The sequence below is a fragment of the Pinus tabuliformis genome, chromosome J, assembly GCF_031772625.1.
Source record: "Pinus tabuliformis cultivar Carrire ecotype Pingquan chromosome J, CPIR1, whole genome shotgun sequence".
NCBI lineage: Eukaryota > Viridiplantae > Streptophyta > Pinopsida > Pinales > Pinaceae > Pinus > Pinus tabuliformis.
In genome coordinates this window covers 605,723,096-605,749,957 of record NC_142295.1, presented here as the reverse complement: position 1 = coordinate 605,749,957, position 26,862 = coordinate 605,723,096, and the positions used below count along the sequence as shown (strand labels likewise).

The 26,862-nt window shown below is 36.9% G+C and overlaps 1 pseudogene; it reads right to left on the bottom strand.

Moving 5' to 3' along the window:
- Window positions 1-414: 414 nt before the first annotated feature.
- LOC149228420 (ALA-interacting subunit 3-like) lies at window positions 415-26,862 on the bottom strand (annotated as a pseudogene).

Sequence of the window (26,862 nt, the reverse complement as noted above, 5' to 3'; positions counted from 1 at the left end):
ACTAACCTTTTTAATAGGTATGAATTGAAAAAGAAAATTTCAAATCCATAAACTTTACGACTTTTCATATTTGAAACATATATGGCCTGAATATATGCTTTGGCCATCTTTATGGCATTACAAGCAACAGTTTTACCCAGAAAAACCTGGAAAAAATAAAGCAACAAATTTTGTTGTTACGAGGTACAGAGAAGTGCCCAAAACATATATGCATGCCATCTATATTTCAAATACAAAAGCAACATAAACATCAAATACAGGTGAAACCTGGCAAAACTAAAGCAACAAATTTTGTTGTTACGTGGTACAGAGAAGTGCCCAAAACATATATGCATGCCATGTATATTTCAAATACAAAAGCATCATAACCATCAAATACAGGTGAGAAAACTTGGTACAATTACAATGACTTCGTCAACTTGACCGTTACTCTGGGTTGTTTCTGTTCCATGATAAATATGCAGTATCACCGAAACGCCTGCGAACAAAAATAATCAGCATTAGCCTCCTTATCATGCCAGTTATTGGGCAACAGAAATTAAAAGGCGGCAACTCTTACGATGGTAATCTGCATTATGTTGTTAAAAGTGTTTACCTTTGGTTTCATTTACAGTTATAGCCATTCTTATTTTGATGGACTTTTGGGAATATTTTTAGCCATTCTTATTTTGATGGACTTTTAGGAATATTTTGGAATTTTGATGGAAAAAATAGATTTTTTTTGAAAAAGAAAAAAATATTATATATTATATCGGTCATAAAGGTACATTATAACCATGATTTTGTCTGTTGTCGCTATAGGCAAAATTACAAAAGATAGAGATATTTCTCTTCAAACAAGATCCTAGGTCCTGCTTCTCACAATAGACAGAACCATTCTGGCAGAATTGCTGATATTAGTGCATTTACAAATCAGTAGCATGTAAGAAAATACAAAAAACTGTTGCAAAAACTGAAGAGAATCATATGCCTCAGTTGAAGCTGAGCTGAAGGAACATATTCCAGATTGGAGAAAAAATCCTCGTATTTGAGAGAAATCTGTGTCTTCAAAAGACCTGCTCCATATAAGTCATGTCAGAGGTGAAAAAGTTGAAACGAAATATATGTACCATCAGATCAGAAACGAGCTTTTACTTAGATTATGACACCATCTAACAAGGAGGTACATGCCTTCCTCGTAGAGGACACTGTTTTTGCCCAGTGGCCAGGCAGATAACCTTCCAGAAAATTTACAGAGAAAAATATGAATATATGCTTACAAAAAATTCCAACACTTCAGCTTTTATAGGGCGATTTTGAGAGATCTTTTTATTTATTATATTCTAAAATATTTATTTAAAAATATTTTCAATAAAATACATCTCACTTATATATATTAATTTTAAATTATTCCAATCTAAAATTCAAATCAAATTAAGTTGGTTACAAACCAATCAAAATGGGATCCTGAAATTGAGCAAATATCTATGAAGAGAATCTGGAGTGTTCAATGCTTGCCAAACACATTTTAGTTTTTTTTTTTTTCAGAGAGAAAAACATCATGATATTATATTAAGAGAATATAATGGGCTGATACATATAAAGCCATATCATTCTGGCCGTCTCATCTCGTAGATATAAACAGATAGGATTATGCTGAAAATATCAGAAACGATACATTCCAAATGTCATAACAGATATATCACGATAAGTCCTTTAAAAACCATCCAAAAAGGAGAGATCCATATGTAGAAAAAGTTCCACATAAACCACAAAAAAAAACGATGAGAGAAGTATAGAAAAAACTCATGAGAAAAGGATAACCAGCAAGATCAAGCAGGATCGAGCATAGCAGATATATAGACCAGAACAGAGGCAATTGGTGCCTTGGACTCCTGAAAGATGCAAGCATTCCTCCATTTCCACAGAAACCAGCACGTGATGATGAATAACGATCTCCATGCTGGCCGTTGATCACTCCACCATTTGAAGCCCTCCTGAACAGATGAGAAAACCTGGTAAGGAAAACCATGAGATAAGGAGAGATCATACCAGATTTGGGACGATGCCGGACACTGAAAGAACATGTGGACATTTGATTCGGACGCCTGACAACACATGGAACATCTTCCCGGACCCATCCATCCCTTCCTTTGAAGAACCTCCCATGTAAGGTTCTTGTTGGAAAAAATCAGCCATGAAAATAAAATTGTCTTAAGCGGACAGGATGCTTTCCAGAATTTGGAAGGAAAGATGGGTGCAGGAAGCGGCGGAAGAATAGTTGAGGCAGCTGCATATAAATCCTTTACACGAACAGGCTGAGTGGAGTTCCCCATCGACCATACCAATTCATCTTTTGAACCTGTTTGTTTAATACCTTTACCTACAAAATTATTTACAGCAGAAACCCAAGTAGGCCGAAGAGAAAGAGGCAGACCAAGATCATCTCCGTCCTTCCAGGTTGGCGAAGATGACGACCAAGATTGTATCAATTTATTCCAAGTGAAGTGACCCTTTGTGTGCAGGAATGATATCAGTTCGGGAGTGAGCATGGATTCCAGTCCATATACAGTTGAATCAATACCAAGAAAGATGCTAGAGCCGGTAGAGATACGCCATTTTAAGTAATCCAGGAAGAGAGCCTGAACCTTTCTGAGGCTGAGCCAGATGGCTGAACCCCTTTTTGAACCCAGAGACTTCCTCCTATGCCAATATACCATAGACCTTCCTTTCAGATATTTCTGTTTGATAATGGAGCTCCATTTGCCTTCACCGAAGATGCCTCTATGTAGAGATTTGCAGAGGAGGGCCTTGCCAAAAGACCTCATATGTAAAAGGCCCCAACCGCCTACCCTCTTCGGTCTTGAGATGGAGTCCATCTTGACTAAGTGGATCTTAGAATGATGAGATCTTCCACCCCATAGAAAATTAGCAGTTAGAGAGACCATTTTGCTAATAATAGAAGCGGGTAGAAAATAAAGATGAGCCCAATAAACCGCAAGGTGAGATAGGACAGACTGAACCAGGATAAGTTTACCTCCCAAAGATAGGAATCACATCTCCCATCTTGAAATTTTATTATAGAAACGACCAATTAGCCATAACCAATCATGTTTGCGGTTCCCTTTTGGTTTGAGGAGGAAGCCCAAATATTTAAAGCCCTCCTTTATAGATGCCAGATTAATACCAAATAACGCGGCAATCCATTGAGCTAACTCCTGATTAGTGTCATTGTGATACAACATGGATTTGATCTTGTTTATGACCAAGCCCGTTGCTGATTGAAACTTTTGAAAGATCTCATTGAGACAGAGCCAACTTGATTTGCAAAGCATGGCACAGATAAGAATGTCATCGACAAACAGGTTATGAGAAAGAAAAATGTTCTTACAGATCTTGATCGGAGAGCAACGTTGATCAGCAACTGCTTTGTTGATCTGTGTGCTGAGAGAATTCATGACAAGGATAAAGAGTAGGGGAGAGAGAGGACAACCCTGGCGCAGACCCCTCTCCGCCTGAAAAAAGGATGATGGGATACCATTGATGATAACTGAGTATGAAACATTTTCGACACATGCCATCACCCAGTTAATTCCCTGAGTCCTCAGTCCAATTTTTGCGAGGAGAATTCTAAGGAACCCCCAATCCACACAGTCATAAGCCTTTTCCAGATCTATCTTTAGAATAGCGGCATCAATGTTTTTTGATAAAACTGAAAATAAGCACTCCTGTGTCGTGGCAACTGCATCAAGAATATTCCTATCTTTTAAAAAAGCATGCTGATCCCTGGAAATGAAGGAGTTGAGGACAGGTTTCATTCTCTCAGCAATAATTTTTGATATGATTTTGAAAAGAATGTTACATAATGCAATAGGCCTGAAATCCGCAAACGATTCAGACTGATCCTTTTTGGGGATAAGAGCTATGAAAGTGGCAGTGAGAGCGCTATTTATGTTCCCTGATATACGTGTAGCATCCACCATCCCCAACAAATCGTCTTTAAACATATCATAGAAGTGCGAGAAGAACTCAATCGGCCAGCCATCTGGCCCAGGACTTTTGTCCTTTTTGAACTTCTTGATAGCTCCATGAAGTTCCTCTTCCGAAATGGGCTTGAAAAACTCTGTATTAGCATCTTCATCAAACATAACAGGCACTTGATCAACCACCCAGAAAACATCATTTATCTCGTTCATCCGCCGCTGGTATTGTTTCTGAAAGAACCTTGTGGCTTCCACCGATATATCATGCTGTGAATATAAGAAACCCCCATTTCCATCTTCGATCTTCCAAATCGAATTTTTACACCTCCTTGCATTTGCAAAATTATGAAAGAACTTTGTATTTCGGTCGCCCTCCTTGAGCCAGATCGCTCTGCTTTTGAGCCTCCAGGATGACTCTTCCTTTTGCAACAACGCTTGTTTCTTTTTCTCCAAGGTTCTGAAATGATTTTTTTGATCAAAGGACAGGCAGTCGAAGTTAACTGCATCAGAGAAAATACTTAACTCCTTTTTTATGTCATCGAGCTCCTGTTTTTCCTTCTTCCTCTGTTTAATTAACCAATCCTTTGCCACCTCCCTTAAAGATTGGATCTTTTCACGAAAAGTGGAGAAGGAAGCCACCTCAGACTGCTTTAATTCCTCCCACTTTTTTGTTATGACCTCATTGAAGGATTTATCAGTCAAATAGATTCTGTTAAATTTAAAGGAATAGCCCAGCCTACATTCAGAATCCTTCCAATCTAGAAAGATGGGACGATGGTCCGATGTATGATCATTACCTGTCCTAGCAACAGGCATTCCCCAATCAGCGATGATACTGGCATTGATGATGAAACGATCAAGTCTTTTAGCAATGAAAGCCAGACCAGATCTGCTGTTATCCCATGTTGGAGACATTTTAACAGGAATAACATCGACCAGATTCCTATTCAGAAATTCCAGGCGAAGTCTATCAGCAATAGAGTCATTCTTCCTGCAGTTGCCCCAACATTCATCAGAATTCAGTGTGGCATTTAGATCACCTGCGATCAGTAGTGATTCAATGTCTAGAATTTCCGAGGCAAACAACAAATCCCAGAAGGAGGATCTATTCCTATAGGGCGCATAAATGTTCAAGATGTTTAGAATCTTTGGCCGACCTCTGACATATGCTGAGATTAAGATGCCTGCACAACATTTAAAAGCTTTAGCTTTGACCCAAGTCGGGTCCCACAAAACAGCCAGACCACCCGACAAACCTTCAGCATCGGATGCAACCATATACCAGGACGGAAACATTCTTCTGAAAAAGGCTAATGAAACCTTGCTTGAGTGCATTGTTTCCTGTATGAAGATAATATGAGAGTGAGCTGATACAAATATCTCTTTTAGCGCCAAAAATTTTGGGAGGGCGCCCAATCCCCTGATATTCAAGGAGGTCAGGAAAGTCATTTTGAAGACTGACCAGCCATACATGCTCTAAGCGGCTGGGAGTCAGCAGAATCTATGATTGGAACTTCAACTAGGGAAAGGTTTGTGATGCCATAATCGGAAACAATTGTTCTGCCCCTGAAATGATGACTTCCTCCTCTCTGCTTTTTCCGGACGGTGATGTTCTTTGCAGAATTGGGACTGATGGAGGGAAAAGAGGGCTTATGGATGGTTAAAGGTTCAAGGACCGGAGGATTCCTCTAGAGGAGAAGGTCGATGTCACTATCAGATTTATTCACCGGAGATTCCGTCGGGGAGTTAAAAGGCGTAGGAGATGGCATAGGCTCCTTACCTCTAGAGAGGCCTGCGGGAGGGGAACCAGAAGAAGGCGTCGATGAGCTAAGCAGAATGGGGTGTGTACCCACCACAAAATCTCCTTTATTCATGGGAGATGGAGAGGGCACCGGATTTTCCTCTAGTGGCTCGGGAATATGAGGACAGCCAAAATCCGATGAGAGCGGGACATCAGGTTGCTCATGAGAATTGAATTGAGAATGACAAGAGGCCTTTACCTGAGAAGGTGCATGATTGAGAAGGATACCTGCATCTTCGGACAGAGATTCAGCACCGGAAATTCTACCCCTATAGAGAGGACGCCGCTTTGATTTGCGATTAAAACGGAGGCTGCAATTTTTGATCAGATGACCTGTTCGATGGCAGAGAGAACATCGAAAAGGGATACCCCAAAAGTCAAGTCTTTGACATATTGTAGTCCCCTCCCAAGTTATCTCAATATGATCCAGATAGCCACCTTTGTAAGGTTTCTCAATCAAAATCCAAGCAATCCTTTTATCCTTCTCCCCTCTGACCCAGGGGTCAACATAAATAATTTTTTTTTTTTTTTTTTTTTTTTTTTAACACTAGGACAATCGGTAACTGGTGAGAGTTATCCTGGGCAGGCCCAGGATCAAATCCAACTGGCTGCCACTATAAACCTAGGCTAGGTGCAGCAACCTGCAAGCCACACATAGCAAGAACTTATGCCTCAACAAGAGCCGAGACGTCCACTCTGGGGTCGCCTACTCTTCTAGCCAAGACACAACAGGCCATGTACTTACCAACTGAATTACCAATCTCCATGAGGGTTTCAACAGACCATAATTCCAGCGGAAGATTGGGAAGCTTGACCCAAATCATACAATTCGATGGCGTGTTTTTGAGAGGGTCGAATCCCATATACCACCGAGATAATGACAAAAAACTCCTGCCAAACACCCAAGGCTTATTAAGAATCATTTCAAGATCCGATGATTTTAGGAAGTGAAAGGAGAACCAATCTTTCATCAACCGAGAAATGACTGGAGTATATCCAATCAGAGAAGTCCATTTTGATGAAAGCCATGATCTCATTTCATCCTCTGTCCAAACACATTTTAGTTACATGTACCTAAAATAACTAATATATTAAGTGAATGAGATAAATATAAAAATAATTTGTATTTTTCATTTTATAACTAAATTACAATTTATGTAAACATCATTAAGATTTTAATTAAAAAATATTGTTGAGAAAATTTTTCAATAAAACTTCAAATTTCAAATTAAACTGTACCATGTTAAAATCACATACCTGGTTGGTTTTATGATATGCATCAAGAAAAAAACCATCGCCAAAAAAATGCACTGAGCTCCAGCAATGAGGTAAGCTATCCCGAGAAAGTTGTTCTTCCCTCCCAGAAAATTCGTGGTAGAAAGTACCACTTTCTTCGTGCCATCAAAAGTATAAGTATTATAATTATTAAACAAATTCACTGTAATACTATCATTTTCTTTGAGGTCCTCCTCAATCCGCCATACCGTTTCCTGAAGGTTGGAAGTGCTGCTGGTAGCATTCACACCATAATATCCTCGTCCCTACTTAACTGCCATGCTCAGCCAAACGAAGCAGCAAGTAATGGTAATCAATGACTTTGTTTTTTTATTATCGAGAATAAAGAAAATACAGTAAAGGTTAAACCTTTGTCACAAAGAGCCAGTGATGGTAAAATGAATTAGCTTTTATTATTATTTAGAATAAAGAAAAGATTAAATTTTTGTTATGAGAACGAATCATAGTAAATGGTTAGAAATATTGACTAAATTTTTTTATTATGTGATTAATCTTAAAAATAATTTTATTATCTTTTTTTGTTGAGGCAAGAGTGGATCCTTCTATTTAAAATTATAAAAAAGAAATAGTATACAAAAAGGCACAAGCCCACATCATGTTGTTATATATGGATCGAAAGATCCAGCGGCGGAGAAACAAATCGGGTGGCTAACAAGCACACCGTTTAACTGGTAAAACGGACCCGATGGATTTTAAAGATCTTAATTGATAAATACATCGGGTCCAATTTTCACTTAACCATCGTGTATCTTTTCCTTTCGAAATTCGTCGAGTACGTTCGATTCCAGATGGTGCGCGCAAACAGCTCGAACAATAACCCCCAAAACGGACCCACCAACTAGCACGATCAATCCTGGCTGTAGGTTGATCGCGAATGATCCAACGGTTGCAATTCATATCGCACACCCTTAACCCCCCAAAGTTTACTGTGCGATGAGGGGCGGTTTTTCCTCCCCACTCTTCGCCACGTGTTGCGCGTTGAGTGGAATCGCAACAAAATGAAAAATACTGCTTCCATCCCGAAAGTTGTGCAATAAAATGGAAACCGCCTCAAGGGTGGTAAAGTCACCGCTAAAATAAAAAGTGGTTTTGCGGCTGCCGCGGAGGACTGGAATCCAGTGCCCGACCAAAGGAAGATGAAGCTCCCTTTTTCTAGGCTTCACCCAACGCCACCATAATTTTGCTCCTAGAGCGTTGCTGAGAACATCTGGATCATCCAGTCCAAGACCTCCGTGGGTTTTCGGTTTGCAGATATTATCCCATGCTACTAAGGCCCATTTCTTTCTCTCCTCCCCCTTCCCCCAAAGAAAGTCTCTTTGAATGGTTCTGAATTGATGTAACACTCCATTTGGAGCTGGAAGAGCTGAAAGCATAAAGATGGGGATTAATTGCAAAACTGCTTTTGTAAGCATCAACCGACCCGCCAAATTTAAAGACCTAATAGTCCATTTTCTAATTTTGTCCTGCATTTTATTAATGACCGGCTCCCAGATGCTTTTGTGCAAGGGTTTATCAGTTAGAGGGACTCCCAGGTACTTGGATGGAAGGCCCTCCCTTTGAAAACCTAAAATTCTAGAGATATTTATATGAATAGAGATATTAGTATTAAAGAGAAAAATCTTAGATTTGGATAGATTTACCTCCATACTTGTGGCCAAGGCAAATTCTCGCAGGATTTGTTTATAAGAAAGAGCTTATTTACTGTGGGGATTCCCTGCAACATAGTGTCATCAACAAATTGTTGATGGGACAAAGCTTTACCAGTTTCAGAAAGTTGGATACCCTTGATATTACCCCCTTCTTTAGCATGCTTAATGGATCGCCCAAGTCCTTCCATCATGAGGATAAAGAGAAAGGGAGAGAGCGGATCTCCCTGTCTAAGACCTCTTGAAGGAGTAAAGGTCTTGGAAGGAGAGCCATTGACCAAAATTGAAAAGCTAGAGGAAGTGACCAAAGCCATGACCCATCTCACCCAGTTATGATCGAAGCCAAAGGCTAGAAGGACCTTCCTAATATAGGTCCAATTCAGTTTATCATACGCTTTGGCAAGGTCCAATTGCATGATCATTCCCGCCTTCCTATTGCTTAACAATGAATGAACCACTTCATGCACTTGAATGATGTTGTTGAGAATTTGTCTACCCTCCACATATCCTGACTACTCCACAGAAACGAGAGTAGGAAGAAGGGGTTTTAGTCTATTGGCAACCACTTTGGATATTATTTTATACACCACATTGCACAAAGCTATGGGTCTGAATTTGTCTGGAGTCAGAGCATTATCCTATTTTGGGATCAAGGAGATGAAAGAAGTATTGAGCGCCTTTAGAATGGTTTTATCCAATCTAGAATCCTCCACTACTTTCACAATATCTTGTTTAACAATGCTCCAACAGGCTTTAAAGAAATCCACATTAAAACCATCAGGGCCTGGCGCTTTTCCATTCTGCATCTCCTTAATTGCGTCACTAACCTCCTCTTCAGTCATTGGCTTGTTGAGATTGAAATTATCCTCTCTAGAAACTAGTCTAGGTATATGCCTAGTTAAGTCTCGGATAAAATGATCTCTGTCTGCATTGGTTTCCTTCGCTATACCTTGAAAGTGTTGTACTAACACAGTTTCAATCTCTTCATGGGAATTGCGAAAATGACCTTCCTCGTCCTTGATTGAAGAGATCTTATTGTGGGATCTGTTTTCCATGGTGGATTTGTGGAAAAAACTGGTGTTTCGTTCCCCTTCTTTTAGCCATTACACTCTAGAATTTTGTCTCCAATATATTTCCTCTTTTTTACATAAGTTCTCCCAGTGTTGATGCAGTTTGGTAGCTTGTTCATTTCTGCTGCTATCAAAACCCTCTATGATAAGAGTTTGATTGAGTGTCTGCATTTTACCTTCAACCTCTTTTTTTACTGCAAAAATGTTACCAAATTCATTCTTGTTCCAGTCTTTGAGTTTGAGCTTAATGTATTTTAGTCTTCCGTGGAGCAGAAACATTCTTGTTCCCTGAATATTCAGATCTTCTTTCCACCATCTTGCTATGTTACTGATAAAATTTGGGTGTGTAAGCCATATATTCTCAAATATGAAAGGTCTATTCTTTGGGATTCCAATACCATGTACCTCCATTCGCATAGGCCAATGGTCTGAGCCTCCAAAGGGGAGAATTCTCACTCATTTCCTTGTCTGTGAGCATAAAGTTCTCTGAAATAATGAGTCTGTCTAACTTTGAAGCTACCTGAGACTCCCCTCCTCTCTTGTTGTTTCAAGTAAAGAGGCCATTATTCATTTCGGTGTCAACTAGCTTCATATTATCTATGAAAGTTTGAAAAGATGTAGAGTCTTTGCTTAAAGTTCTTGTTCCCCCCCATTTTTTTTTTTTTTTTCGTCAGTGATTTGATCATGTTGAAGTCCCCACCCATGATCCATGGAACTCCTACATGCCTGTCTCTTAGTTCTACAAGAGAATCTAGAAATTTGAGTTTGTCATCCATTCTTTGTGGGCCATAAACATTCCTAACCAGATAAGTCTCGCTGTCTCCTACACATTGAATAATCACTGATAAATAATTCCTAGTTGCCTCAGCATCTATTATACCAATCTTTTGGAGATTCCAAAGAGTGAGTATGCCTCCTGCTGTGTTATCTACTTTAACTTCTAAAAACTCAAATCTATTGAGCCATTTACTATGAATTTCTTTGATCTTTTGAATGGAACATTTAGTTTCCTAGATAAAGATCATATCTGGAGCTTCTTGTTTCATTCTATTGCTAAGTATTCTCTGTTTTCTTTTACTACCTAAGCCTCTAATATTCCAAGTTGTGAACTTCATTATTAAAGATTTGTGAAAGAGTAACTAGATAGATCTTTCATCTTAACTAAATCTATCATTAGCTTTCCACATTCCATTAGTAGCTCATTTTGCTTTTTCCTGCCTCGTTTCTTTCCTGGGTTTCTGGGAGCTAATCCTGGTGTGGTTTTCATAATTTTCACTCCATCGCTGCCCTACCTTTCATTGTTTTTTTTTCCTTTCTTGTTCTCTTGCGTGAGTTTTCCATAGATACAACGGCTATACTCGGTTGTACTCTTCTTGAGGTATTGAGTCTACCCCTTCAATGGTGCCCTGTTTCAAGAATCCTTCTAGATCTACATTTTCTCTTTCCAAAAACTCCTGCAGTTCATTATCCTCCGTCTCTGACTCATTTCTTGATCCATCTCAAGTTCCCCATCGCTTATCTTTGTCTCCTTCTGTTTAGAAACACCTTGTGCTATTTCCTTGTCTTCTTCTTTCTCCTTCTCCCCTAAGCTTCCTTCCATTACCTGATCTTCTTTTAGTATTTCTTCCTCTTCTTTGAGAACTTGGAACCTGTTCAGACTAGCCTGTTGCCCTTCTGTTTGTTGTTGCTTTAGCCCCCTTTTGCTCCCTTTTCCTCTATGACCCACTTTGTGAAAGATCTCAGTGTCTTTCATTGTTGTTGTTTTTCCTCTGTTCTTTGTCTTGCTGAGAGGGCAGTCTCTAAATAGGTGTCCATGCTCATGGCATCTGCGACATCTGAAAGGTATATGTTCATAATCTACTGTTTGCACCCATTCTTCATCAAAAACTTCCAAGATAACCTCATCTGGTAGGGCTCCCGATAAATCCATCTCTACACATATTCTTGCAAAGGAAGTATATTTTCCCCTTCTGGTGGCCTCAGAGGCTTTAACAAAATGCCCTAGTTTATTACCTATGGCTGCTAACGATTCTGTTTGCCAGTAATCAAGAGGTAAGGAGTAGAGTCTTACCTAGACCGAGACTGAAGTAAAAGTTTCTCGCTCCGGGACAAAATTCATCATCCACAGCCGCATGTAAAGGCCTATTGCTGCATAGAAATAAGGTCCTCCTTTAAACACTCTATCTTTGTCTTCAATATTTGTAAAGACCACCGTGAAGAATCGCTTTGACCCAAGGTGTAGGTCTATACTTCCTTTCGGTTTCCAATGGTATTTGATCCATGTTTGTAATGCCTTCTCAGTGGGCCATAATCCCATGAATTTACAAATGATAGCATAGGTCCGCATGTGGTCCCTATGTGCTTGCAGAGCAGGATCATTTAGAACTACTCTAGGAGTGACGACAGTGTTGGGTTTACATGGCCCCTTCTGTGCCTTGTTTTCTGCTCCCTGTCTTTTGTCTTCTTCCTCATTGTCTTTCATGCTACTGACCTCTCTTGGTTTCGTAAACTCCTGATCCTCTTCCAGATTCTTTTTCCTTTCTTCAGCAGTCCCTCTGACAGACTCCAAAGGTTTCTTGCCGCGACTGGCCACAGCCTGCTTGTAGGAGGGAGTGGAGCTCCCCCCTTTGCGCGCCTCCATGGAGCTCAAAAACCTGAAACCCTAGCTATTCGTTCGCTGTTTAGTCTAACTTGACAGCTCCCATTATTCCAAACATCATTCTTCATTATGGACTGATCAAAAATAATTTTCTTATCAATATAGATAACAAAAATTTAAATTCTAACAACAATATATCAATAAAATTTTATTTATTTTTATTTATAATTATGCTGTCATTTTATTTTAATATTATTGTTATATATAAAAAATATTATTCTTATTTTAATATTATATTTGTTTTCTTTATTATAATTTATAAGAGTAATAACTAAATAAAATGGAATAACTGACGAAATATATATATATATATATATATATATTCAATATATATATATATATATATATTCAATATATATATATATATATATATATATATATATATATATATATATATATATATATATATATATATATATTCAATTTATATATATATATATTCAAAATTGAATATAGATAAATGTGTTCTATCATAACAAAATAATAATAATAAAATAAAATTATTTAAAATATTATGATTATTAAAAAATCATTTCCATAATAAGATATAGATAAAATGTATTTAGTTTTAATCGTTATATTAATAAAATATGTAATTCCTTGCACAATAATTAAAAGATGCTTATAACGATATGTTTTAAAAACAACTCCTGTATTTATATATATGGACAAATCTAAAATCATGCAAACTATTTCTAAACATTAATTATTTAAAAAATAAAATTAAAATAGATGACATACATGACATTGAATTACAGACAGTCTCAGCAAATCACGCTGAATTGACTATTTTATTCCAATTCACCATATGCGCGTGTTGATGCCATTGTTGAGATGCCCAGCTAAATGTACAAATGCACCAGACGACAACAATGTTTGGCAAGGCCTCCAAAACAGAGAGGAAGCAAAAATATACAATACAGACATGGGCAGTAACTAATAGAAAATCCTCTAGGTTGGAGGATCATTGAATTACATGATCTAAACTGTTGCATTGTAAAGGAAGTAAACCCTTCGCAGGACACCCAGTTGAATACTTCAATTGAATATTTGGATTTGATTTATTAATGCAGTCAAGCATAATAAAACTCAGGTTTGAACACCACAAAACCTTGCATATTAGTGACAAACACTTATATTTGTGGAGTATCAAGCTCCCTAGAAATTAAACATTACTTCCCAGAACAAGATAAAGGAAGAAACACTTCATTACTCTTCCTCATCGTAATTGATTTCCTCTGCCTAGGGCTCCATTGGAAATTCAATTGTATGAGCATATGCATTCAGGTGAAGCCACGGAAGCATTCAATGAATAAAAAAAGTGAACAAGATTGAAATTAGTAAACTTCAGAGAAATTTTCTGCCTTGTATGAACAAGAAGGGCTTTTAGAAGATGACGAAGATACCAATGATGTGGACTGAGAACCTCTTGAAGATATGTTTGTACAGATAAAATTTTGTACCTAAGTCTCAACAACAGAAAAAGAAGGTTTGAAGACAGAGCTTCTAGTTTCCTCAAGTGAAATCTATATTCCACTTTGACTTCAAGGATGATGAATTCTAAGGGAGGAAAAAAACCAAGTAAAATATGAATTAAGCCTGATATAACAAAGATATCAAGCTCAGCAAGGACCATTCTCTCAAAAGGACAAGGGCAACTGAAAGACAAGAAAAATAAGATAATGCCAGCTCTGATGATAAACCATTTTTACGATTCATTAGAAAATATAATCTCATTTTCAAAATAATATTACTACTCATTTGTTTTTTACTTTTTTGCATTTTTTTCTACTCATTTTCACAGTTTCAAAGCAAGATATTAACAGTTCTGTAAAAAATTTAACAAGCAAATCACCCTGTGACTTTTTATTCCAATTTAGCAGATGCATGTGTTGATGCCATTGTTGAGATGTCCAACTAAATATACAAATGCACCAGACGACAACAATGTTTGTTAAGGCCTCCAAAACAGAGAGGAAGCAAAAAGAGATAATACAGACAGGGGGAGTGGGGGGAGTAACTAACAGAACATCCTCTAGGTTGGAGGATCATTGAATTACATGATCTAAACTGTTGCATTGTAAAGGAAGTAAACCCTTCGTAGGACACCCAAAGTAGTTGAATAGCTCAATTGAATATTTGGCTTTGATTTATTAATGCATTCAAGCATAATAAAACTCAGGTTTGAACACCACAAAACCTTGCATATTAGTGACATAAACACTTATATTTGTGGAGTATCAAGCTCCCTAGAAATTAAACATTACTTCCCAGAACAAGATAAAAGAGGAAACACTTCATTACTCTTACCTCATCGTAATTGATTTCCTCTGCTTAGGGCCCCATGGGAAATTCAATTGTATGAGCATATGCATTTGTTACATACTGGAACCCATTATTTTTGTTCCATACTCAAACCCATTATTGACATGCAAAAAAATGGACTGATAAATCTACGAACATTCCATTCTAAGATTTGTCCCCTGCTTGATATCAATCACAAAGTTGCAGTAAACAATAGATTTAACATAAGAAGTGAAGAAATATAACACTCTGGCATCTCCACCCATGTATACTGTGAAGTCTATGGGAATAATCTTGGAGGAATTGGCATCAGAGAAGAAATCTGGATTCTGAGAAGCAGGAATGAAAGGAAACGGTTGAACTGTTAGGGTTGCAGAAAGATACTATGTTTCCTCTGCCACTATCCGTCCTCCCGGAACTGAATTGACTATTTTATTCCAATTCAGCAGATGCGCGTGTTGATGCCATTGTTGAGATGTCCAGCTAAATGTACAAATGCACCAGACGACAACAATGTTTGTTAAGGCCTCCAAAATAGAGAGGAAGCAAAAAGATACAATACAGACAGGGGGAGTAACTAATAGAACATCCTCTAGGTTGGAGGATCATTGAATTACATGATCTAAACTGTTGCATTGTAAAGGAAGTAAACCCTTCGCAGGACACCCAGTTGAATACTTCAATTGAATATTTGGATTTGATTTATTAATGCAGTCAAGCATAATAAAACTCAGGTTTGAACACCACAAAACCTTGCATATTAGTGACAAACACTTATATTTGTGGAGTATCAAGCTCCCTAGAAATTAAACATTACTTCCCAGAACAAGATAAAGGAAGAAACACTTCATTACTCTTCCTCATCGTAATTGATTTCCTCTGCCTAGGGCTCCATTGGCAATTCAATTGTATGAGCATATGCATTGAGGTGAAGCCACGGAAGCATTCAATGAATAAAAAAAGTGAACAAGATTGATTGAAATTAGTTTGTCTGCCTTGTATGAACGGCAACAATATTTGCTAAGGCCTGCAAAACAGAGAGGAAACAAAAAGATACAATACAGACAGGGGGAGTAACTAATAGAACATCCTCTAGGTTGGAGGATCATTGAATTACATGATCTAAACTGTTGCATTGTAAAGGAAGTAAACCCTTTGCAGGACACCCAGTTGAATACTTCAATTGAATATTTGGATTTGATTTATTAATGCAGTCAAGCATAATAAAACTCAGGTTTGAATCGCTCTTACGTTAAGAGAAAACAAAGAATTACCTGTTCTTGTGTGGAGCTGGTTACCCTGCGAATTTCTATTCTGCTTATATCCCAATTCAAAGGTACCTCCGGATGAAAATCTATGCGTATTTACGCCAGATTGTATGCCTATGTAAACTTCTGGTAGGAAGCACAGGGCTACGCGGGCTATGCGGCCCTCATGCAGGGAAGAAAGACACGAAACCAGGGAAGAAAGACACGTTTCGTGCGGCCCTCATCGTTTCAGTCATTGCCAAGAGTCTCATCGCCAGGAGGCCTAACCTTTCATAGCCCATAGCCAGATCCTCCCTCTCTGTCTTCCAGCCGGTGGGAAAAAAAGACATTTTTCCATGAAAGAAAAACATATTAAACCAACGGCGGAAAACACCCCAATCGTCTAACACAGAATCAATGGCTCAGGGTCACGTCACATTTTAGGGATGTCTTTCTCAGAGGGAACGCCTTACGGCGTAAATACATATATACTTAATCAAAAAAACAATTTAAATAATACAAATAAATATTTCACCACAAAATTTCTCACTTATTTCTAGCCAAATCTAAATACCTTGAGGGTTTTTCAGATATTAAATACATATATACTTAATCAAATAAACCAATTTAAACAACACAAATCAATATTACACCAGAGAATTTTTTCACTTATTTCTATCCTTAAAAAAACCTTTCAAAACTAAAAAAAATCACTTTTAAAAACTAACAACTATTTACAACCCCTTGAACCCAATCAGTCAACCAGATAAACAAGGATACCACTTACAAACAAGGATACCACTTACAGGTATGGATGAAGTGAGAGTAGCACCGCCAATTAGAGTTCCGTTCTGAAGATTCGTGGGAAGCACATTCTTTCCATGTTTATGTTCACGATCACTTATCCACGAAATATATTTCCGGTTCACTGTCAACGATGCGTTCCCTCTCGAGAAGTTGTAAGTATCATTGAACAAACTCCAAGCTATGAGACCACACGGAATAATCGGGAGATTATTTGCAGTTGTTGCTTCAGGGTCACAACCTGTTGTTTCATCCCCACTATCGGCATTCATTAGCTGCTCGTCATTTCTGCTATTAACGTACCTGCAAAACATGTTTATAATGCATAAGAAATGTTCTGGTCAACAATCAGTACATATGAAATCACGAAATGGTCCTTTTAAGGAAAAAATGTAATTATGTTATAGAAACAAATCCTTAATAGAAAAAAAAATTTAATCATTAATTTTTTTAGTCATGTATAGATTATAGTTATATGTTGAAGTTATATTTTTTCCTGGTTTTAATTAGGAGTTTTAGAACTCTTTATTTTCCATTATTCTTATAAATTAAATTTTTGTAAACTCTTTTTTGGGGCTAAATAATGAAATGAAATTTTCTGAAATTATATATTCTGTGGGACTACTCACAATCAAATTAATCTTTGTTGGACTTATTTTCCATTGCTCTCCTAAAATAAATTGTTTTTATAAACCTTTTTTAAGTTAAATAATGAAATGACTTCTCCAAAAACTATATATTGTCTGGCTACTCATGCTCAAACTAAAAATTATCTCCATTGAATTAAAGCTAACATCTAACATGTGTGCTTGCTTTTCCAGAATATATCGTCCTTCATTATTTACTTCGCGAGTCCTTCAATACTCTATGTTGAGTTAAAGCTGTTTTCTAACCTGTGTGCTTGCTCTTACACACGGCATCAGTGAATTTTTTTCAACCTAAACATCCCTGTGTTACTTAAGTAAGATTGAAGAAAGGAGGTTTCATCATTGTTGGTGTACATGCACTTAGACTAACTGTGTTGGTGTACATGCACCTAGATTAGCTCCAGTTAACTTATTGCTTGCATGTGGCACATGTATACATTAACATAAGATAAAGCACACTTAGCTTTAGTTAGCTTTAGTTATTGCATGTACAACTAAGCTTAACTTAGTTGATTTTATGTATTTATTCTAAAAACTAATATTGTAGAATCAATCTTCATTCTTTTCTCAATTCTTGCTCGCTTCCTTCCTTCTCTTGCAAGCTTGTTTATTGTTTTGCAGATCTAGATCTGTGTATCTAAAAAATCTTACATGGTATCAGAGCACAGGGATTTGTAATCAGTGCACAAGCAATTTTATTTGCAGGTTCAGAAGATTGAAGCAACAACAAAGAATGGAGTCTAAATTGGAGTTTCCACAATTGACAATTATCACTCCATATAATTATTTCGAATGGAAGCCAAAGATTCAACTTCATCTCAGAAGTAGAGGCTTATTTCGAATAACCATGGAAACGGAAGTTGAACCAACACCGGCAATGGAGAAAACAAGATATTTCAATCGCATGGACGATGCCTTCGGCATCCTATGTTTATCTATTTCTCCGGAACTGCTATTTCATGTTGAATCATGTTCAACTCCAAATGAAGTATGGAAAATTTTGGAAGAATTGTTTGGAAAACAGGATGAAATGCAAGGTCACATTCTCGAAAATGAGTTAAACTCATTAGATCCGAGAAACTTTGAGAACATTCAAGATTTTTTCACAAGGTATAAAGCCTTGTTGGTTCAGCTGAAAGGATGCGGGATCGACAAATCCAAGCAACAAAATCAGTTGATTCTTTCCATTTTATCAAAACTTGGTCCAGATTATGTAGTATTCGTCTCTACATTCCACACAGTCACATCTGCAACTGGTGCAGCTTGGAAGATGCCCTCACTGGATTCTTTTATTCAGTCTTTGATGCATGAGAAAGATAAGCTCATCAAAATGGGCACACTTAAAAATTCCAAAGCGCATGCACTTACTGTGCATGCAAAAGGAAAGGCAAATTCCAAAGACCATCAGAAAGGAAAAGGGAAGAAGGATCCTGATCCAAGAAAGGGAGGACATCCCAAACCCCCTGATGGATCATCTAGCTCAAAGGAAAGGAAAGGAACAAAGGGGAAATCAATGTGCAATTATTGCCACCGTGGTTTTCATCCTGAATCTGCATGCATGAAGAAGACTATAGATCTTATGGCGCAGACACTCCAGCAACACAATCTTGGAGACCACATTCGTGAGAATGCTAAGAAGAAGTCTGGAGAAAAAGCACCAGATCCAAGAGGTAACGGGCATGCTTTGATTGCTCTTCATTCTGCACCACAAGAATGGATCATCGATTCAGGAGCTTCACATCATATGGCTTCTTCAAAGGAATCCTTTTCTTCTCTACATGCATACTCAGGTCCTCCCATTCTCATGGGGGATAATTCTGCAGTTGCAGCAACTAGACAAGGAAGAGTGAAATTCGAAGATGGAAGTTTTGAAAATGTCTTGCATATTCCAAGGATTTCTGTGAATCTTCTCTCAGTGTATCAGATGACACACACAGGCAGCGGAAGGAAAGTGGAATTTACCCCAGATTCCGTGAGCATTTATGACATGCAAACCAATTTGAAGATTGCATCTGGCAAGGTAAATGATCAATCTCGTCTGTATACATTTTCTGATTTTGTTCCTCAATCAGATTCTATTTTGCTACTTACGCATGCAAATGAAGAAAGTAGGATTTGGCACGAGAGATTTGGGCACTTGAATTTCAGATATATGCAACAACTTAGTAAGCAAGGGATGGTCAAAGGATTGCCAACCATTGAATTTTCAGATGGTGTTTGTAATGGATGTGCTCTTGGAAAGCATCCACAAGAAAAATTCGAGAAGGGGCATGCATGGAGAGCCTCTTCATGTATCTGGCAAGACAATTCTCTTGTTGGTGACAGAATAAGAGCCAAAGGAAACGTCTTCCGCCCCGCACGGGGGCGCGGTGGCGGGTTGCTCCTCAATATGCCAGCTATAATCGGAAAACAGAATGCAGTCGTCTTACCGGACCCGGTCTGGGCGAACGCCATAAAATCTCGGCCAGCTAACGAAATAGGTATTGCATATTTCTGCACAGGAGTTGGCTTTGCAAACTTACACCTATTGATATTCAGATTTAGGGCCTCTCCTAAATCAATTTCAGCAAAAGTATTCACAGGAGGAGGTACATGGACTCCGCTTGTCTCCACAGGAATGTCTTCGTATGCATCGAAGTTTATACCCATATTCACCTGGTCAAAGACGTCGTCAGCTTTCAAGTCTTTGGCGAAGGGGTTTACTTCGCGTTCACGAGAGCCACTAGAACGAGTGTTGGAGGGAGTATTACCCCACCCGCGTCCTCCCGATGCACCCCATGAGGGTTTTTCACCCTAGACTGGCTTCTCATCCCAACCTAGAGACTTTTCAGATTTTTCACTCGGGGTGAAGGACACGACTGCCTAGCAGTTGTCTTTTCTCTACTTTTGCATTATATTTTGAGGGGGGGTTTTCTTCCCACTGGGTTTTCCCTCTTTCCTCCTTTTTATGCATTGTATATGGGTACCTAAAATGGCCGTTTTGCCGGGACTCATTCATTTTGCATCACACTCACCTAAGTTATGCTTAAGGGGGGCTGTTGGTGTACATGCACTTAGACTAGCTGTGTTGGTGTACATGCACCTAGATTAGCTCCAGTTAACTTATTGCTTGCACGTGGCACATGTACACATTAACATAAGATAAAGCACACTTAGTTTTAGTTAGCTTTAGTTATTGCATGTACAACTAAGCTTAACTTAGCTGCTTTTATGTATTTATTCTAAAAACTAATATTGTAGAATCAATTTTCATTCTTTTCTCAATTCTTGCTCGCTTCCTTCCTTCTCTTGCAAGCTTGTTTATTGTTTTGCAGATCTAGATCTGTGTATCTCAAAAATCTTACAATCATATAACGAAGAAAGAGGATTTCAGGTCATTTTTAAAAGTTTTCAGCCTTCACATAGGCAGCAATTGTTTTATCACATAAGCATCAATGATGGTATCATGTCAATGTTAAAATGTGAAGACTTTAACTATACTGAGTTTCTGTCAGCTTCCTTAGTGCATGATATTTTAATCCTTAGTGCATGATATTTTAAATAAAAAGATAAATGATAAACACAGTTATTAGGTAGGTTAATAGGTTGGGTGCATGCTTGAATTTGTCATTTAGGTTAGTGTCACGAAAAAGGGATAAGTAAGAATTCACTAATTGAAAAATTGAATAATTGCTTAAACCTTTTTATTTCAACTTAAGATGGATGAGGATCTATTGATTTTTTTATTATTTTTAAATTGAGGACTTAGATTGGTTTTCAAGGGAATATGCTCCAGCCCACCAATTTATTACAAATTTGATATTATTCCTATTCTAATAAGTTCCTCATTATTATTTACAATATTCATTTATGTATAACCAAATTTTATTTAGCAAAATCGTCCATTACTTTTATAATTCCTTTTTTTACTTAAGTTAAAGTTGATCCATGACCTTTATACATGCTTAACCAAGGAAATGTATGCATTAGTAAAACATTGTTGTGTTGCAAAAAGTTTTTTTGGTTATATTTATGAAACATTGGGCAATATCAGCCACATTAATATTTTTAATGTAGTTGTACTAGTTTTAAATAATTTTTATCATTCTCTACAAATGTGATAAAAAATAAACTGATCCATATCCAAATTGTATTTTCAAATTCATATGCTTGGTCAATATGGCTATATCTTGCAACCACTAGGTAAAGTAATTTAGGAATATATATATATATATATATATATATATATATATATATATAAAATATTGATCTCCATGAGAATTAAGTATGACCACATACACTTATTATAATATTTTTCTTTAATCATAGTGGATTAGTAATTAGTTGGATATAGTAAGGGAGCCTACTCCTTGAGCCTTATCACCAGGAGATAGCATGGTACCTACCATTCCATAGTCACTAAGAAATAAAGAAACTACTATACACTTACATGATACATGAGAGCAATTATGTTAGAGATAAGTCACATAAGAAATGATATTATGATCATTTATATGATATGTATTTTTAATTAAAGGACTATCAACCTAAACTTTTAAGAATATTAATTTATTTAGTTATTAATAATAATGAATAAATAATATTGTTTTTGACTGTTATGAAACTTGAAATTCAAAATTCAAATAATAAGAATGCTATTTTTCCAATTCTAAATAGCAATCATGCTACATAATTTCTTATTTTATATGGTTAGTTTAACAAGGCCACATTTATATCCAGAAAACAGTGGAAATTCTGGCACGATTTTGATAAAATCCTGCAGAAATTTTGGGAAATCCAGATTATAGCTATAAGCTTCAAAATTTTGAGTGACCCAATAATTTTTAATAATGTTGAATCCATTTCCACTATAAAAAAATGGTTCATACATTCATATAGTCATATTTTTTAGAAAAATTCAGGAAAAAATACCTTTCCAAAATAAATTATAGCCTCACTTGACAAACCTATTTTATAACCTAAAAACTCTTGGCATTACCAATTATTATTTTTTGTTCCTAGAGTACCATTCACCTGTTGAACGAATAAACCAATGTTCTAACAGTGTTATAACACACGATAATGGTTCTTTAAACATTTTACTATTTTCGGGTCAGAATTGTAAATTTTAGATATTAATAAAGTATAATATTTTTGGATTATAAAAATATTAATTTATATATTTAAAAATATTAATTTAAATATTTAAAAATATAATTTTATGATATAAAATTATAATTCTATTTTTATTTAATAAAATGGAGAATAAAAACATTTGAAGTTATATTATAATTCTCATATACGGTTCTTTTCAGTTTACTTGACCGTGTGAGGCTCATTCACTTAATCATTTCAGTTCGTTTCACAATGTGAGGCTCAATTAATCTGTCAAAATACAATTACAATTTCATGTAGTTATGGACAACCATAAAACATTTACACTGTATAAATAATCTGGAAACAAATACTGCTCTTTCAATTAATTAATCATTTCAGTTTGCTTGACAGTGTTAGACTCATTCAATTAATCATTTCAGTTTGTTTGGAAGTGTGAGGGTCATTCAATTAAACTGCCACCTTTTATTTGTTATCTGTTTGTTCTATTCGTGGAAGGCAGTTTGTACTTTGTAATCATATCACTTTTATTACAGTTTATGGTCCTGGATCTTTCTGCGATGTTATAAAACGATATTAGATAACGATATTAGATGTGCCAAATGGAATCTCTACCTTACACAAAAAGATGAGAAGCAGTATATGTTTTTCTTTGGTCAAGTAACAACAAATGCAATCTGCATAGTATTTCATGTATGCCACTCACCGAATATGGTTCTGATGGAAGTTATCAAGCTCGTAATATACATAAATTGGTTGTCATATTCTTTGGCACCTGGAGAGTCAGCAAAATATTCTGTTACATTCATGGTAAATATTTGTAATTATGATAATACCTTCACCTTCAGCCGGTATTTGTCACAAAGCTAACCTCATCTAAATTTATAGAATTGAATTGAATACTAGCGATCAGGAATCAGGATAAACTCCTCACTTTTATTATATGGCTGCAGTTTTTTGGAATCGTACTATTTTTTTTTATGTAGGCGAGTTTGCAATGCTTATTAACTCTATACTGCAGAGGTATGCAGTATGTTTCATATTGGTAGACAATTTCCACAACCTGAAAATGAGAATAAATCACGGTTACTTCGAACACTAAATATGAATCTGAATATGTTCGTTGTAATCACGGTTACTTTGAACATTAAATATGAATCTGAATATGTTCCTTGTGGGTCTTCTTGCAGTTAAAATAGAACTTCTAATAAACATTAATGGTGAGATGAAGAGTACATATTCTATGTGATGCAATTAGAGAAACAACTCCAATGGGGATGAAAATAGCACCCACCACTAATATGAATATTGTCACGGTCTAAAATCAAATAATCACTTTAGAATGGTTATATTGTACTGTATTCTAAGAGCATTGATATCTTGAGAAGGCAATAGTTGTCAGGAATTTCTGGTTATTCCAAACAAAATACGGTGAAAAAAAAATCCTCTATTTCCACTGTTGGGAATTTTCTGATAAATGCCGAAACAACAAAAAAAATATGAACAGAGAGTAATACTCTGTTTTCAGGGTTTCTGATAATTCAAAAACAAAAGAACAGAGCATGAAATAATACTCTACTTTGTCTCAGGATCAAAAATGATCAAAATAATACTCTGTTTTAATATAGCGAAAACAGAAAAAAAAAATCGCTTTGCTATAACACGTGTTTCAGCATCTGGCAGACAGTGGCTGAAACACGTTTGTAGAATGTATTGCTGTTCCAAAACACAACGAACACAAAGAACTGCTGTTCATTACATCTTCCTCTTGCACATACGCGCTGCAGCGTATTGCCCTGCAAAACTTCACGCTGTTGCGTGCTCCCCTTTGCTCTCTATCAATCTGCTGCTAACCTCACGCTGTTGCGCCTCTCTCTTACTTTTCAGTCCCTGCACTGCTGTGCAAGAGGGCTTCATTCATGTGAGCTCGTGCTGCTGCACATTCTTTTTTAAACACACAGAAATTACATTTGAGCGCTACTGCGCTACATTAACACTGCTGTGGCTCTACACATATATATAGTGCAGGAAGCAGTCATAACTTATCCATCAACCGCCTCAACTCGCTGACAGAGTCTCTGCTGCACATAATGAACAAATCTGATCTTTTGCTGTATTTCTTGAGTCGGTTGTGCTGAAACCCAAGACTGATAAATGCTGCGGCTGGCTCAAGGCTGGTACTTACCTTTTTGGTCATGCTTTTTCTTTAATGCTGTAGGTGAGCAGTTATTGCGCAGAGCCCGGATCTGATCTTCCTCCTCCTTTGGGAACACAAACATGTAAAGGTTGAAAGGACACTTATGGCGGTGACGTGAATAAGCTGACTCCTTGTAAGTCCTCTATTGTGGCTCGCCTCGCTGCTGCTGCACGACAGTTGGAATTAATATTCCAACAATAGTTAATATATATGGATTTGAAACATATCTTGCCTCACGAAGATAGAGATTAAATAAAGTTCGCCTAAAATAAGCTTTGAAATTCATTGCCTCACAGTATACTTTTATGGTCAGCAGCTGACCAATAACATACTTCACTACACTGTAAACTTACCCATCCTGGTGTCAAACGTGGCTTACATAAAGGGAGCTCCTGTTGAGTGAACTTGGAAACTGGCAACACGAGAAACAACATACCTTTTCAACATAAAGTTGCCAAACAAAACAAGCTATATGATAATTATAAAAGGCACAGTTCTAGTTCAAACGTCGCAGAGTTGGGATGCAATTAACTTCGCATTACTAGATTTTATAATGAAGTTGGCTCCCCCTTCACAAAATAGAAGGGGAAAGATCCCGGTATTAATCATAGTTAGCTAATACGAATTGGGATTCAGATTTGAATTCGATTGGATACCATACAAATTTTAATGAATAATTTTTACTTGGAAAAAATTTAGACAATATACTTTCTAATAGCAATACTTCTTGTTCATTTTTTCTAAATTTATTTTGAATTTTATATAATTTCTAATAAACTAGATAACACAACCATCAAACTAGATAACACAACCATCTTACTGATACAAGTCAAATAAAAAAGGTCATACGCATTGCTAGTCTCATCTATGTTCTTCAAAACAACTTGTAATGTCTCTCCATATTAACTCTGTATTTTTTTTTTTTAAAACTACATTTATATATTCAGATCCTACCTACACATTTAAAAGCAACCAAATTCACATAGGCATAATAAACTTAAAACCATATTTATCCATTTTAAACTACATTTATATATTCAGATCCTACCTACACATTTAAAAACAACCAAATTCACATAGGAATAATAAACTTAAAACCATATTTATATGCATAAACCGCAACTATATGGTAACAGTTTGATTCACCCTATATTCATGACTGGTTTATACAAATAATTGTATTGTTTACCTATACAAATAATTGTATTGTTTACCTATATGCATGTGTATATTTCACCCCATTTTAATTTATAAGTATGGTTATTTATTTTGTTTTGCTATCCAACACATGGCATTCATTATGACCCCTGTACCTAAATTGGTACGATGGCCTTGGGACATTCAATACATCTCATCGATGGCAACCCCTATTTTCAACTCTATAGATCCATTAAGAGATTCTAAAGACAGTCTTGGGAGACATTGACTTTGGCTATCAAAGCGTGTGCATCATTTCGGCTAACAAATTCCGATATTCACATTCATCAACCATATTATTTAATGCCGAATCGCGTTAAGTCGCGTGCTGCTCTGAAGACATTAAATACCCAATATATGACTGGTTAGCTCTTTCCCTCTTCGGTGATGTCTGCCTCTCACGCTTAACGACTTCCGGCTTCCACTCTTCGGTGATGTCTGCCTCTCACGCTTATCGACTTCCATTTCTGTTTCGTTAAGAATTAGCGCCTGTCATGTTCTGCGGTAACCCACCACCATACATGATTCATCATGCATAATCAACCATGGATTTTCAAATTCAGAGCAGGGTGATGAAATTTTGAAAAAGACCGCCTCCGCTTTTCAAAAGAGGAGGCGACATTCGCTCAACTATGATTTCTTTCCTGGCACTCCGTCGCGTTTATGGATTGTAATAATTGAGCAGTGGCTGCAAGCTCTTCCAGCCAGAACTATATTTTTCTGCACATATCTCCTACCTGCAATGGACTCCGCCACGACTTCCCCTGCTGAGAATTTGACCAGAAGAACGAACAGACAGTTGAAGCACGAAAAGACTTAGACCCGAGATCAATTCCACTGGCGACGGTCTGGATATCCGCCTGGCAGAGCTTCCCTTCTCGGCAGCCGACCACGGTCTTCCTCCTCACAGCGAAAACACGGACTCCCTCCCTTACCAT